Source organism: Melitaea cinxia, chromosome 5, assembly GCF_905220565.1.
Source record: "Melitaea cinxia chromosome 5, ilMelCinx1.1, whole genome shotgun sequence".
Taxonomy (NCBI): domain Eukaryota; kingdom Metazoa; phylum Arthropoda; class Insecta; order Lepidoptera; family Nymphalidae; genus Melitaea; species Melitaea cinxia.
The window spans coordinates 12193794-12210167 of record NC_059398.1 but is presented as its reverse complement, the minus strand read 5'-3'; the positions used below and the strand labels follow the sequence as shown (position 1 = coordinate 12210167).

Sequence of the window (16374 nt, the reverse complement as noted above, 5' to 3'; positions counted from 1 at the left end):
TGGTGATCTTATTAAGTATTTAAAGTACAGCACAATGCAGTTTTTAATCCAAATTTCTTCGAATTTTATAGTTTTTCAAATTAAATAAAGTGCTAGCGACTCTCTACTTTTTTTTTATTTAGTGGAACATAGTAACGCCCTCTAGTAAGACACCTGCTTTATTGGTGAGAAACGATATCGGGTGTTGTTGTTGTACGATGCCAGGGTGCTTTATTCCAGGACTTGGCAATTCTGTACCAGAACTTGGCATTCATGTCGATACGTATAATTTGGTAACAAGCCGAATCATCTACAAGTTAGTCGATTGTTATAATAATTTAACATAACACGTATCTATCGTATTCATAGCCAGGATGCTTAAATTCAGGGTCGAACTGGAGTTTGAGGGTCCAATATCATGATTTCACAGGCTTTCTAGAAGCCGGATAATCAATAATGGATTTTAATAAGTATATAAAATCCACATAACTGCATATTTATCATTTAAAATTGTACGATGTAGGTAGTGATGGACGATGAATTATACCTGCATAATAAATATCATAAACAATCAAGCTATTTGTATTAAGCTAATTTATTTTTTTCCTTCTTGTGCTAACTCAAAGCTGACTTACAAAAATGAGACTCTAAATTGATTTCGTACCGCTTGTTTGTAAAATTCTATGTTGACACGAATTTTAATATCGACATCGCCTAACTTTAACAAGTCTTTTAATGTATTTTATTCCTTTTCATTGTTCTATAAAGAGAACAGAAGAGCGAAATTCAATGAAATAGGAACCCAGTAAACAGAATTTCTTATTTGATGACAGCAAATCGTCCCGATAAATACAATTACAGTGAAGAATACTCAGTAGATGCGCATTTCAATATAGATCGACAACTCAAAATATAATAATATAATAGATTATATTTACTACGCTATTCATTGTACAATATTATAAAATTAATTTTATAAAGTAGTTACAGTTTCTGATTATAGATACAGAGTACATCGCACCTTCGGTGCAACAAAGTCACAATTTAGGACACTTTTTTTTGTTATGTCTTTTATTAGGACGTTTTGATAATTCAATATAAGATTTTTAACGACAAACTGTAGCAAAGAAAATAAACTATTAATTTTATAAAGATTTCAAACCTACCATAAATAGTAATCCAAAAATGAGGAAATAAATACGAAAAAAATATTAAAATTCCTCTCCTGTAAAATTAAGAAATGAGCTGTTGTGACTTTGTTGCACCAAAGGTGCGACATGTTTAACATGATATAAGAAAAAAAGAAAGGAAAGTACTGAATTACTAACAAAAAACACTTGTTTCAAAATACTTTAAATTGTTCGATCTAAGGCTATCTATTTTGAATATCAGTTTATTATTTCGTACCTAAGTATATAAGTTCTTAAAGCAATTAACTGTGTTTGTCACAAAAGTCTGAGAAAATACTGTTGAAGACACTATTAATAAAAAATAAATACAGAAATATTGAATGTTTTAACCAAGCAAAAGTTAAACTGTCCTACATATATCAGGTATTTAACAACCTACATTTAAAACCGTTTTCGACGCCATTTAGTTAATGCGTGGAAAGTTAGTAAGACATCAATTTGTAAATATTAAAACGTCAAATTGCTGATTAATGGAATAAATCCTATTCAACCTTTAAATATATGTTACGTTATATTTACCACTCTAACGCTACTAAAGTTCATACTAATGAAACTTCCTGACCATCTTACTTAACGCATTCACGACCAATATTTTTGGACCTTAGCTATCAATCTACCAATCTACCAATTAATAAACAGAAAGGATTATTCTTCTGTACAAGAAAACATATGCATAATACAAAATTTCCCTCGAAATATGAAGATTGATATAAGTAGCTTTCCTCCATCAACGATCATTATATTATATACATTTTTTTAAACCATAATTGAAAATTTATCAGTAACTACAATCAATTTATAAAATTCAAATATACAGTCACATCAAGTGACGCCTTATAGTCTTTTGATCTTCTGTAACTCGTTCCAAAATATGAACCACAAAACGTTTACGATATGGGTTTTTTCAGGCATAGTCTAATAGTCTATTAATAGTTTCATATTCCAGTAAGAATAACGAACTTTATATACTATCACCTATACCTTTAGTTTTGTTAGAAAAATTCTCCCTAAAAATATAAAAACTTTTCTTTGAAAATTGCATAAAAATAAACTATTAAAACTTTTGAAAATAATACTTATCAAATGATATGAGTTGATTTTTAAAAAAAAATACGTTATGCAGAAACTTATTTATTAATAATAGTTAATCAATTATTCAAAACATCAGTCTTTAAAACTAACAGCAATAAAGTGAGATTTATGGGTAGGAAACTATAACAGGAAGTAAGAAGGGCGTGGGAATGCATGTTCATTATGTTCGCAACAATATTGGCGGATGGTATAAAAAGAGGACAATGCTCGTTGGAAATACTTAGGATGTTCACACATTATGCACACATAATTATCTTTGCATTTAATATTGATAAAATATTTCATATAACATAATAAGACTATAGAAAACATCACTAAGATTTACCTTATAACAATTATCTAAAAATGTCAAGTAGTGTTGTAACTTATATTAACCATTTCCTTTGTCAAAATATACGTCTTTGCCCGGCAGTAGAATTAATAAAGCCCAATTAATGCAGATGTAGTTTTACGAGAATTACAACATTCATTTGTATTAAGAATATATTTTATAAATTGTATAGCTAGCTCTATTTAAAACACGCCCTTAGAATATACATTTTTAATTCAGTGTGTTACATATGTATATAATTTCAAAGGAAACTAAACGTGACATCTCTTTCAAGATAAAAGAACTCGTCTTACTTCATTGAAATTTAATAATCCGTTGCCATAGTTTATTTACGAAACATCCCAAATCTATAATATAACATAGCTGTCTCTATTTCACGCACGTATTTTAAAACATATTTCCGTTAGCTTTATGTATTTATATTTCAAATAAACGAACTCAAGTGTTACTGACGTCAAAATTAAAAAAAAAATTGATTCGTTCGCTTTCTTTAAACTACTTTTATTAAGTTCTTTAATTTATAAACATTTTTAATATCATATCAAAAATTCTTTAATTTATACTAAGCATAACTTGTAAAAATAAAATAAAATATTAACTTGAACTATTGAACGATGAATGAACGATCAAATGAGGTAATATGTGGTTAAATTTATCAATTCATCATAGTAGTTATGGAATCCAGATTATACTACGTATACTACTATATATGTAATTTATACGACTTCAACTAGTATATGTAAAATTAAAAATACGTAAAATGTTAAATATAAATGAATATAAAAACTTTTAAAACGAGTGAAACAAAATGAAACTAATTATTGTATTCACCATGAAAAGGCAACACATTTAATTTCCTTTTATGTCTTTTTTATATTACATACAATTTTACTTTTGCCTAGCGTAGTATCAACAAGAACCCAATATGATACAAAATCATATTTTAAAAAATGCACGGCTTTGTTTATACAGCGTATAAAATTGATATAAAATATTATTCGCGTTCAAAAGGAAAGCAGAACGACACTACAATTTAACAGCAAACGAAACTGCTCCAAGCCTCTGTAATTAAGAACTAAAGCGTCAACTTATTTAATTTACACAATCAATTTAACACAAGAGAATTTTATTATATTAATTATTATGGAAAACTTTGAAATAAGTACTTGTACATATGCATAAAATATTATTAATATAAATACATACATACATAGAGTTTCGAGATTGTTGCAAACATACAATTATATTATTTCATATTAATGTTTCCGAATGAACGACTTTTCTTAGCTAAAATATCATTATAATTTAACCAATTATGAAAACGTAATAATGATAATAAATGTAAAATAAATTCGCTAATTTTAATCATTATTATTAATGACTACACGTAATTCAATCGTTTTACGTCTTGAACATAATTAGGTACATGAAGTTATGGGTCCCTCAATTACTGCGATACTAAAAGGGATTCGAAAGGGTTTTAGAAGGTGTCGTAGCTATATTGATTATAAATGAGACGCTTTATTTAAGCGCCCGTTTCAGGTAAAAACCAGTAATTTATAAATGTGATAATTTAGACCTACATTGGATGTGTTGGAAAATTTTAAGAAATCAGTATTAGCAGCTTCCATATTCATAAATCGAAACTACAAAAAATCTGAAGAGTTGATTTATTCAAAGCGTTAGTCTTAGAATAGACAGTTCAATAAAAGAAAATATTTTTGCATGGGATAGCTTTCATGTGAAAATTTTTGGGATATAAATATTAGTCTATGTATGATATAAGTGCATCAGTGTTTGGTATAAATGTCGACAATTCCAGCTAATGTCAATTTATTTATTAGTTCTTCTTATCTACTTAAAGGCCGCGTTAAAATTTATAAAAACAATATTTTTTTTCTTCTGATTATTTGATTTCACTTAACACCAGGTGAGCAAACTGGCTGTTTTCCTATTCTATACAAAAAAAAAAAAAATTACAATCTATTATATATTAAATATTTGTATTTATTCAACATAAATTAATTTTCATTTCGTTATTTTGCAATAATATTTAAATTTTTATAATAGAAATATTAAGTATTATTAGAAATACATAAGTATTTTGTTATAAAACGGAATTAATTAATAAAATCATTTAATGTATAGTTTAATATCCATTACTGAATTTGTGATCTTATTTCTGATATTATTTTCTGTTTATTTAATACTTAACCGGCGGCCGCACTAACTGCGTGATTGTGGAACTGTGTTTAAATTAATCGCCTCTAGAAGTCGTTTAATAGGCAAGGTAGTTGCAAAGAAAACGCGCTTTTAAATTAATGGCCATGCGAAATCGAGACAGCTTCGCTTAATGGCTGGTGTACACTTAAATCCAACCCTCTCTTTCTGGACGAATTAAAGCGGCATAATTTGTATGGTAATTATGCCCAGGAGACAATTAACTAAAAGCATAGACGATACAATGTTTCTCAGTTGCTGCACACGTACATATGTACATGGGTATACATATATACACGAAACGCTAAAGAGCTTTTTGTATGCATCGCATTTTAGCGACAATCTAAACTAGAGACAAGTATACATAATACTTTACAATATTACTTGTCACTCTCATTTTTATATAATCGGTCCCAAATGTACAGTATCAAAAAACGGTATATCAGAAGTACAATTATCTTTAATGGAGAGCCTCTTGTCTGCTACAAAATACGGCTTGTCGGAGACGTGACAACAGACCCTAGGAGAGGGGTTTTCTCTGAGGGAGGGGGGAACCTTATGAATTATAGCCATGGTCTGCCCCCAGCACTTATCTCTGCATAATGACACTGAAGATCGGGTTACATGATCCAGTTATTACGTAGGAAATTAGAACTGTATCCAACTGAGAGTAATTAGTACCGCGCATACATTTCATGCGTTATTTTACGACTTAATCGCCCTCTAATGGATGTTAAGAATAAAGTGTAACGGCGCTATACTAATATACTAATGAACAACATTTCGGAAACAGACGTAATAGAAAACCACAGCGTAATAAAACGTGACCAAAATAATTTGATACTAATTGAGTTACAGAGATAAAGTGAAGCTTTGCCAAAAATTGCTTTTTAATGTAAAGGTTATATAACCTGTAGAGAGTTTGTGATTAACCTAACAACTCATTGAACTAATAGCTCTAATAGGATGCTGCATGAAGTAAGCGAGAGGGAGAACGGAATCAATTTAAGTGACGGAAATTGCTTCATTTAACGTTACTGCTGACAAACCAGATCTAACGCATAACTCACTAGCTCCTACGTTTCTACGTTATATGTGTCAATTAACAAAAAGGAAATACAATTTTAAAAAATTTGAAACATAATGGAATGCATTCTAAATCAACTAATAAATAATTTGGTAATCTATGCTTATAATAATGTTTTAGTTTCAAAGAGTTTTGATACACTAAACCTTTTTAAAATAAATAAACTTTAAACTACTTTCTATATATAGAGCCTATCCATAAATCATATGAAGCCAAAAATGTACTTATCTCTATCAGTAATCTGGCCGCGCATCACGCCAAAATTACTTAATAAATATGAATGAAACCTTGTATGATTTGAGATAATTTTACGAGCAAGGATACTCAAAAGTATAACTGATCTAAATATTTAAAATGAAAATAATAGAAATAAAAACCAAGTGCTAGTCTAATTTAAACACCAAGACTTTTCTGTCACACAATAATAACGGTTGTATATTTGTAAAAAAACGAGCTAAAACAGCAAAATAAATTAATCAAAGTTGCTCCAGATTATAAGCAAGATATATCCTGTGTATCCTACCTAAATAAAATTATAAATATAGTATAATATATACACAAAGGAAATGTTTGCATTCTTTACCCAACGAACCCTAAAAACGAACGCGTAAAATATCACAACTGCATTTACACAAATAGCGAACTTCATAATATTTGTTTCAGTAACACCAGTTGACTGCATTTTCCGATCGAAACATGTCAATACTACGAGTAGCGTGTCAGAAAGAAAAATACGCCTCGACCGTTTATAAACTTATATAACGACAACTGAATAAATGTTATTACTGGACACTGAATATAAATGTTATAATATTCAGTTTTATTTTTAAGAAAAGACATTCTAAATTTAAATTACATAAACATATCTAACCGTTAACAAAACAATAATGCGAGTATTGTCATTAATTTAGTATGTATACTCGTAGTAATTGTCCTTTTTTGTCCAAAAATTTCGAAGCTTTATTTGACTGACAGCGGTTTGAATGTTATTTTGTGTCCATTAAAGTAACGGCTTAGTGCATCATAAAAGAGTGCATTTTTGATGAAAGGATATTTACGTTTGAACTCGGCCTACTCAGTCAGTTGAATGTAACGTAATTCAAATTAACCATCACTTGAGACGTTCCAGATATACTTGAACTTCATGTTTTTTGTGCACACACAAACACAGATTAAAATTTAAAATATTAATAAAAAAAATGTTGCTATATTATTGATAAATTAATACAGTGATTAGTCTCTAAAAGTTAGTATCAAAGTCGTCAAGAGATTAGTCTTTAGTAAATAGAAAAAGAAGTCCTCAAACCATTTATCATCCAACCCTGATAGGTTATCAGTATTACATATATTTGTATCAAAAATTTTAAAAGTGATTTACAAGCAAAAAGTGCATAGGTCAGCTAGTATAGTAATAAAGGAGATTATACTAAATCAAACATTATCTTACTTTTAAAATTTAATAAAAATGTTAAGAACATTGAAAAATAATTTATTGCACTATAAATATTAACAACAGTGAAATAGAATTGACACAGAAAAAGAAGAGACAAAAAAGTAGATTTTAACGTACGCTATTGAAGTGCTTTACGAATATTCGTATACAAAACCGATTTTCAGTTAGTCATTTTGCTATACCTACATTAAAAATTTAGTCGCCATATATCATTGTAACAACTATAAATCACGACTCGTACGTAATTTATTTCTATTTTATAACTTCCAACAAATTACAAGCCATGTTCAGTGAAGACGAAGATCCATTAAAAATGAACTTTCATTCTAATAATATACAGTTTAAAATGCAATGACATTTTCAAGAAAGGTGACAGGATGTCTAAGTCTCGTATTCTAGTTTTTGACTTCGCTGCGTCTGAACAAGAACAAAACGATTTATACTCCTACACGTGAAAATGTTACTCTAGTATAAATAAAAATATGTATACGTAAATGTTTTCAATACAATTCAACGCTCTGCATATTTAAAGTCGGTCTAGTAAATCTCAACTAGTCTAGGTCTCTCAGTTGTGAACATATTTCCATAAATATCCACAGTAACCGATGTATTAATGTTTGGACAATTAAATTGTAATATAATTTTTAATCTTATAATTTTTTGACGAAAGCTTACAGAACATAAAACTTCAAATTTAGTTTATAATAATAATAATAATATGCCGTGCGGTTCCCGGCAGAGTAGAATAGGACCACCCCTTCCTACGCCTAGAGTGTCGTAAAAGGCGACTAAGGGCAACAAAAGCTGCATAACACCCGCGCAGCCTCCTTGGAGAGCGTGAGTGCCTCTCCAAGTGAGTATATTAGCACTCAAAAAAATACTATGATGGAGGATGATTTACAAAGGCGCATAGGGCCGCTGCCTGGGGGACGCCAGGGCGCGTCTGGAGCTGGCGCTGGACGTGGCAGCATGCGGGCCGCCAGCCAACCCCGCCGACCGGCACCACCACCTGACCGGTCGGGTTATCCACCATCCCCGCCAGTTGGCTTGGCGACGACAGAGTCCCAAGGGACTCAGCATTCGTTGCCCGGAGTGGAGTACGTCGCATGAGATGGACACCGAAAATGAACGAGAGTGTCATGCGTGCGTACTATAGGGCTGTAGGACGTGAAACCGGGCGGACTGGCTACCGGGCAGTAATGCACCGCGAGTTCCTACTGCTTGAGCCTACGCTAACTGTTACGGAACAGAACCTGGCAGATCGAGCTCGGTACATCCAACGAAAGGGCATATTTGACGCCGCCGAGCTCGAACGATTTCGACGTGAGGCTGCTCCTGAAGTCGAACCCGTGTCCACGGTGCGCAACGAAGTGTCAACGCAACAAGAAGGCGTTCGTAGCGAAGCGCCTGTGGAGGTGATCACTGAGGGAGCAGTCGCCCAAAAAGTAGAACAGATGAGAGGGATCTTGCAAGAGGCGATTTCCGAGACTCGAGGCGCTCCTCTGGAAATGAGACCGCGACTCTCTCGCCTCCCCCTCAATGCCGCGACGCGGAATGCCATTGAGACAGCCAACAGACTGTTGCCGCCCTATTTGGAAGGCAGCCTCAGCTTGGAGGATACGGGTTCTATTCTCTTCGGCGCCGCTCTAGCGGTGCACCGCCTTGTCGGAGCCAAGACCCAGGAGTCTGGACGCGCTACTCATAAGAATAGCGACGTACCAGCCTGGAAGAGGAGAATAGAACGCCGTATCAACCTGGCCAGGGCCCTCATTGGTAGGCTGCTAGCTTTCAGGTCGGGCAACACAAGGCCAAGGATTGTGCGCTCTGTTAGAATGGCCTTCAACGGGCTAGGCATCAGCCTCGATCAGCCTGACATAGCCGATAAACTAACGGAGCGCATCGACGGCCTGAAGCAGAGAATCGCGGCATGGGGAAAGCGCATTCGCAGGTACTCTGAGAGAGTTGAGCGCTTTCGACAAAATCGCCTCTTCGTGAGTGATCAGAAAAGGTTCTATAGAAAGCTGGAGAACCCGATATCGAGCTCTGCTTCCCTAAAACCGAGTACGGTTGACCTCGTCGCCTTCTGGCGCAACATATGGTCAGGGGAGGTGGAGCACGAGGAGGGCCCTTGGATTGCGGCGGTTCAGGACGCATGTGCTAAAATCGAACCGATGAACCCAATCGCCATCTCTACGGAGGACGTCAGTGGTGCGGTCCGGCGGGCTCCGAACTGGAAAAGTCCGGGGGCCGACGGTCTGCATCACTACTGGCTGAAAGGGCTCTCGGTCTGCCATGCGACCTTGGCTCGACAATACCAAGAGGCAATAGATCGGAAGACACTCCCGAACCTTTTCACTACCGGGATCACTCACTTAGCTCCTAAGTCCACCAACACCGCAGATCTCACCAACTACCGCCCCATAACGTGTCTGACCTCCATCTACAAGACACTGACGTCTGTTCTGAGCTGTAAGATCTCACGACATATTGGTGAGTTTAATATCTTGTCTGCAGCTCAGAACGGATGTCGTGGAGGCGGTCGCGGTACAAAGGAGCTCCTTCTCATCGACTCTGTGGCGGGCCAGCTTGTCAGACGCAACCGTCGGAACTTTTCGGCCGCCTGGATCGACTACAAAAAGGCTTTCGACTCGGTACCTCATTCATGGCTCCTGAGGGTCCTCGAGCTGTACAAGGTTGACCAGGCAGTTCGAGACTTCCTCGGAGTATGTTTGGGGCAATGGAGCACGATCCTATGTCTCCAGGGCGAGCGACTGACGGGTGCGGATGACCCAATCAGGATACGGAGGGGTATTTTCCAGGGTGATTGCCTGAGTTCACTATGGTTCTGCTTGTCCTTGAACCCTCTAAGCACCCTGCTGGAGCGTTCGGGGACAGGCTTTCAGTTTCGGAGAGGAGGTACTAAAGTCTCCCACCTTCTCTACATGGACGACCTCAAATTGCTGGCACCTAACGCTGCACGCCTGCAGGAACTGCTGAAAATCACTACGGAGTTCAGCAGTTCCATCAGGATGCAGCTTGGAGTAGATAAGTGTGCGGTCGTGCATGTGGACAGGGGTCAGGTGACTCAATCGTCGCAGCTTAGTCTCGAATTAACATCATTCAAGACCCTTTCCGAAGCTGAATCTTACCGGTATCTGGGTATGTCACAATGCATAGGGGTGAAGGAAGTGGACATGAAACAGGCAGTTTGTGAAATCTTTTTTGGACGGCTGACAAAAGTTCTTCGGAGCTACTTATCTGGAGCCAACAAGGTCCGAGCCTATAACGCTTGGGTCATGCCCACTCTCTTGTACACCTTTGGCATACTCAGATGGACTCAGACCGAACTTGACGCCCTGGACAGAAGAGTCCGCACAACTATGACGCACCATCGCATGCACCACCCTAAGTCGTCGGTCATGAGACTGTACATCCCGCGGAAGTGTGGTGGTCGAGGCATGTTAAGCGCTAAGACTATGCATAACCGCGAGGTGTGCAGCCTCAGGGCCTACTTTGAAACGAGACGGGACAGCGCTTTGCATGGTGACGTTTCAATGTGTGACAAAGGACTAACCCCCCTAGCCTTGGCCAAAGAGAACTGGCAGAAACCGGTTGTACTGAGCACCTCTGACCGGGAGACCGTATGGATGGAGAAGGAACTGCATGGACGGTTCTACAAGGCGCTTCACGCACCACACGTGGACAGTAAGGCCTCCGTGCAGTGGCTGCGATTCGGCGACCTCTTTGGGGAAACCGAAGGTTTTGTCTGTGCAATACAAGATCAGGTGGTCAAGACGAACAACTACCGAAAGCACGTCCTGAAGGATGGCACTCCCGACTTCTGTCGAGCCTGTCGTCATCCCGGTGAGTCACTCAGGCATGTGCTTTCGGGTTGTTCCGTGCTTGCTAATACTGAGTACTTGCACAGACACAACCAAGTGGCCAAGATTCTCCACCAAGAGCTTGCTCTTATGTACGGTCTCCTGGAACAGAGGATGCCGTATTACCAATACTCACCGGTGCCAGTACTCGAACGCGACGGAGTCCGGCTCTACTGGGACCTGCCTATCGCCACAGACAGGACGATACTGGCGAACAAGCCTGATATCGTGGTGATGGACAGGGCACGGTCGAGGGTATTTTTAGTGGACATCACCGTCCCGCATGACGAGAACCTCGTGAAAGCCGAGACTGAGAAAAAACGTAAATATCTGGATCTGGCGCACGAGATTGTTGACATGTGGGGTGTGGGGTCTGCTGAAATAATCCCTATCGTAATATCTGCCAACGGTTTGATCCCGGTTAGCCTCGCTCACCATCTGAGGCAACTGGGGATCCGGGACGGTTCGCTCGCAGCCAGGATGCAGAAGGCGGTGTTACTTGACTCGGCTAGGATTGTCCGCCGTTTTCTCAGCCTACAGCCCTAACCCCCGGCCGTTTGATCTCCCTGCCGGGGCGTATTCCTCCACCCGCTTATATTTATATATGTAAGTATAAGTAAATTTACTATATTATTTATATAAGTAGTTATTATAATATATGTATCTATTATGTATTGGGCGGGCGGAGTGACATTCAGTACAATAATAATAAAAACTCTTTGTTGTACACCAAGAGTGAGCAAAATTACAAAAATAAAATCAGGAGATAAGTACAAAAGGCGCCGTTTATTATTGAGATCTATCGGGGTAAAGGTTATTATTCTTATCATTTGCAAAAACAACAGGTATTTTTTGCGTTTAACTTAAATCACATAAGTAGTATCATTTCTAACGTTCAACTGTTAATTTACCTATCTTAAATGGGCAACTTTAAAAGAAAAGGTTTGTGAAATTTATATAACTTTACACGTTAGTTGGTTAATAAATGTTACTAATATTATATATTTTTGGTTTATGTATGCATTAAAATAGGAAAAAAATTTAATCTAAAAACTTTATTCAAAGTTGTTTTTTGACTGACGTTTTAATTTTTAAAAGTAAATCAACCCATTTTGCAGTTTTGATATAAATTTAGTGAAAATAATTATTCACTATTTGATTCAGCAGTTCATAAATTGTGAGTTATTCTAGATAGTTACGCTCGTTGCTCGTCAGAGATGATTTACAACAATCAGTTTATTATTTCTTTAAATTGGTACAGAATAACTTATAACTGCACAACTTGTTTGATTCATGCACTTCATATATTATTAAGATTAAAATAAGATTAAAATTGTTTCTGCAACATTATTTTAATTTTCCGTGGACAAGGCATATTACGAGTATACTCGTATTTATGAACAAAAGTAGCTAAGCCGACAGACGTTGTTCTGTCTTGCATCTGTAACACGCATAAAGTTTAAATAGAAAAAAAAAAGATTCTGGATAGTGACAAACTAGTCTTCTATGTATGATATATGGTATGATATATACGTTTAGTAGAACCTGAAACACCGTGACGCGATATCTTTATATGTTAGACCAGCTCAAAAAATTTCTATAAACCATCAAAATAAATTTGATGACTAAGGCAACATTAAATGTAGCTGAATATAATTTTCCTTTTCTTTCGAACAATAAAAAAGAAACAATAAAATATTAGAAAATGAAATAAATCAATGACCAAGTCTCGACATCAAAGGAGCATTTCAAACAGAGACAGTCACAGATATAATCACCGTTGGCTTCATGTACCTGCATATATTAATATGTCTATTATTATTTATTATAATTAGTACATATTACTGTCTTATTAGCCTTTTTTTTCAACTGTAGTTGACAAAAACAACGGAACATATCAGACTAATATTAAATGTGTAGTGAGAATTTTAATATCACCAGAGGGCGGGCAAGCGGTCGATGTCTAAATCTTTCTTATTTAAGTAGATCTGTCAACACGAACAGTCAAGTACCACGTAGGATATAATGGAACGTTTGACTGAACGTATTAAATACCAAAATATTAAACTACAATCTTAAAAAATTTAAACAAAGTGGATCTTTAAATGAACAATAATAAATTTAAGAAAAAATCTGATTAAAATAGAAATTGATGAATGACTTTTCACAGCATCATAAACTAATATATAAAATTTAGCTCGCGACATAACAAAAACAAATTAAATCTTCTAATATCACTGAATCTATGCAGAAGACCCTTTTTCTTAATTGAAAAAACGCTCCACAACTATATCTTAAGCATTACAAAACTTAAAATCGCAACTAATAATAAGGCTTTATAGCCGAGAGATAGGAGTAAAAGATTAGAATTTTTTTTTCTTTATTTACTTGAATGTACAAAAATGAGACAGTTACATTTTTTTATATTGCCTTTCGTATAGATTATACTCGAAATGTTATGCTTCGAGCATTCTTTATTTCTTTTCTGGCCATACTTTTTATTCCCTGAAACAAATGAGCTCTGTCCCATTTCCTAGCGTGTTAGATACGCATTGTATTTTTCCTGAAATGTCCGTATTTTTTCAATGCTCGACTACCAAAATATACATATTGTATTTTTATAGAAAAGCAATAGCCAAAGTCATATTCACAACAATAAGCCAAATGACTTATTGGACTTCAAAATAATACGCAGAAATAAAGTAAATACACTCGAGTTTCATCTTATCTTTGAAAACAGTCATGTTTTTTTTTTTTAATTTCATCTAATACCTTTGAAATGAGGATGATACGGAGATTCCCCTCACCGTCAAGTTTTATATAAAACTTAATATGACAAGATAAATACTGAAGACAACAAAAGCAATGTCGTTAGGGATGTAGCATCTATATCTATATCATTGCCAGCACATGGAAGTTTTAATCAACACTTAGCGGCACCCTGCAGAGCACGACCACGGAAAAATTTGTCGACGGGAGACGCTATTCTTAAGCCATTAGAAAAGACAACGGAAGAGAAGCATATGTTGCTGTCCGTGATTTAAAAAAAAATATTTTGTTTCATTACTCAGACACTTCAGAAAGGGAATATACACATGGCAACTAACATATAAAAATACAGTAACATCCCATTGCAGGTAACTTATAGAATATCAATTATCATAACAATTGAATTATCTACAAATGGAGTAATAACCGTGAAGCTCGTCTCTGGTCTTTAGACATACTGATTAAAAAAACGAAGAATTTAACAAGTCGACGAACGTTACCACGAAAAAATAACAATTATTCAAAAAATTCTTAAAATAAATGCAATACCGTTACGTTTTGAAAATACTTCCCCAAACTGGCAATCATCATCATCATCATCATCATCATCATCATCATCATCATCATCATCATCATCATCATCATCATCATTACAGTCTACTGCTGGACATAGGCCTCCAAACTGGCAATAGGTGCCGCCAATTGGCAAGCGAGACGCCTGCGCCGGCCAAACTGTATCAGCCCGCCTCAATGAGTCCAATTAACTTCATTCATATATGCCTCTCTGAGAATTTTTATCAGCCTTATTTCATTGCTCATTTAGATCAATGTTCATCACGACACTGCTATTTAAATGTCATCTATAAAAAGATCTTTGACAACCATCTTATTTGTTTTATTTATTTATTCGTTCGTTATGCGTGGTTAATTAATTTGCAAGAAATCATTTGTATATAAATATTTTTCAAATAAACTAGTAAAGAAAGTGTTGTAAAGAAAGTATTGTATCGTAAGTAGTTGCAGTGTAGCATTATTTTGATAATAAAAAGGTTTTTTTTCTACTAAGTTAAGAAAACAGAAAAGTTAATAATTGTAGCGCTTTAAAACAAAACTGGTATAGTTTGTACAGTAGTATATAGTATAAGCAATAGTTTTACCCAAGTACATTAAAACACCCTAAAATATGGTCTGACATACACCAAAGTAAAAAAAAAACATATACTTTATGAAGAAAATGTAATAATCCCAGCGTATCAATAAAGTCTTCATTAAATTTTTCATTACCGATTTAAGGAAAATAAATCTTATAACCATCTAATATACCTGTAATATTCAGAACTCAATTGGTAAATTCAAACCGTCGAAAATTATTCAAATGTCGCATCAAGTTCTGACATCTCCATTAGCGGTGAGTGCCGAATGCATTTCGATTAATAAATGCACCAGTAATGCCTACCGATAATAAGCAATTAATATTTGTTACATGCATCGATCTTTAAATGGTGTATCGATATCATCGGGAATTAGAACCACTCATTATATTAATAATAACATCACTTCAAGCATTTATTACCGAACAAGTATTTATTTAAAAATACGCATATATTATATAAAAACTCTATCTAAAAAGTTCAGATTACATTTACTTTCTTACTTTGACAAATGTTTAAAACATATAAGTGTTGAAATATTAAAAAACAATCATACTACAGTCCGACCAGTTAGAGGGAAATTCAAATAGGTAATTCACGTACAAAATAAGGCGGGCAGTGTAATACTTACACGTCCTCAAGACCGTAAAAGGCCCGTTTACATTTTTCACCGTGCTAATTTTATTTGACTCACCCTGAATATATTATGCCCTATTATAACACGGCCCCTCCACGAGCGTTTAAAGCTAGTAATGAGATTTTTTTGTTCAAATCGTTAACGTTGAATTTAACTAAAATTTTATAAATCTGATATCGTGCCATAATATTGCTAATTAGACCCGCTTTCATTTAATATGTGAAATTCTAGTTGAATTAGTATTTATTTGTGATTTCTTTTAATGTTAATTTCCTTGTTTTATACACTATGTTTATCTGCTAAGTTACGAATCATTTGCCAGCAAAAACAAAATTATATCTTTTGAGTTAGAATCAAGACCACACATTCGCCACTAGATCAGCCGACTTGAACCATTTTCTTTAAATAGTACTGCATTTTTTATTTTATTTAAAATTAACATCCAAAGGCTCTAAATGTCCATGCCTTTTATTATGCATTATAATTTATTCATCATCATTTATTATTTATGCATTATAATTTATTCATTCATCATGCATTATAATTTATTATGCTTATCCTACAAACTATTTATTACTTAAGAC

The 16374-nt window shown here is 35.0% G+C and overlaps 1 protein-coding gene and 1 long non-coding RNA gene across 5 annotated transcripts in view; both read right to left on the bottom strand.

Annotated features, from left to right (window-relative positions):
- Window positions 1-16374, bottom strand: part of LOC123653619 (RNA-binding protein Musashi homolog Rbp6) — a 540105-nt gene that overhangs the window by 462601 nt on the left and 61130 nt on the right. The window lies entirely within an intron of this gene.
- Window positions 1-16374, bottom strand: part of LOC123653621 — a 61277-nt gene that overhangs the window by 24797 nt on the left and 20106 nt on the right. The window lies entirely within an intron of this gene.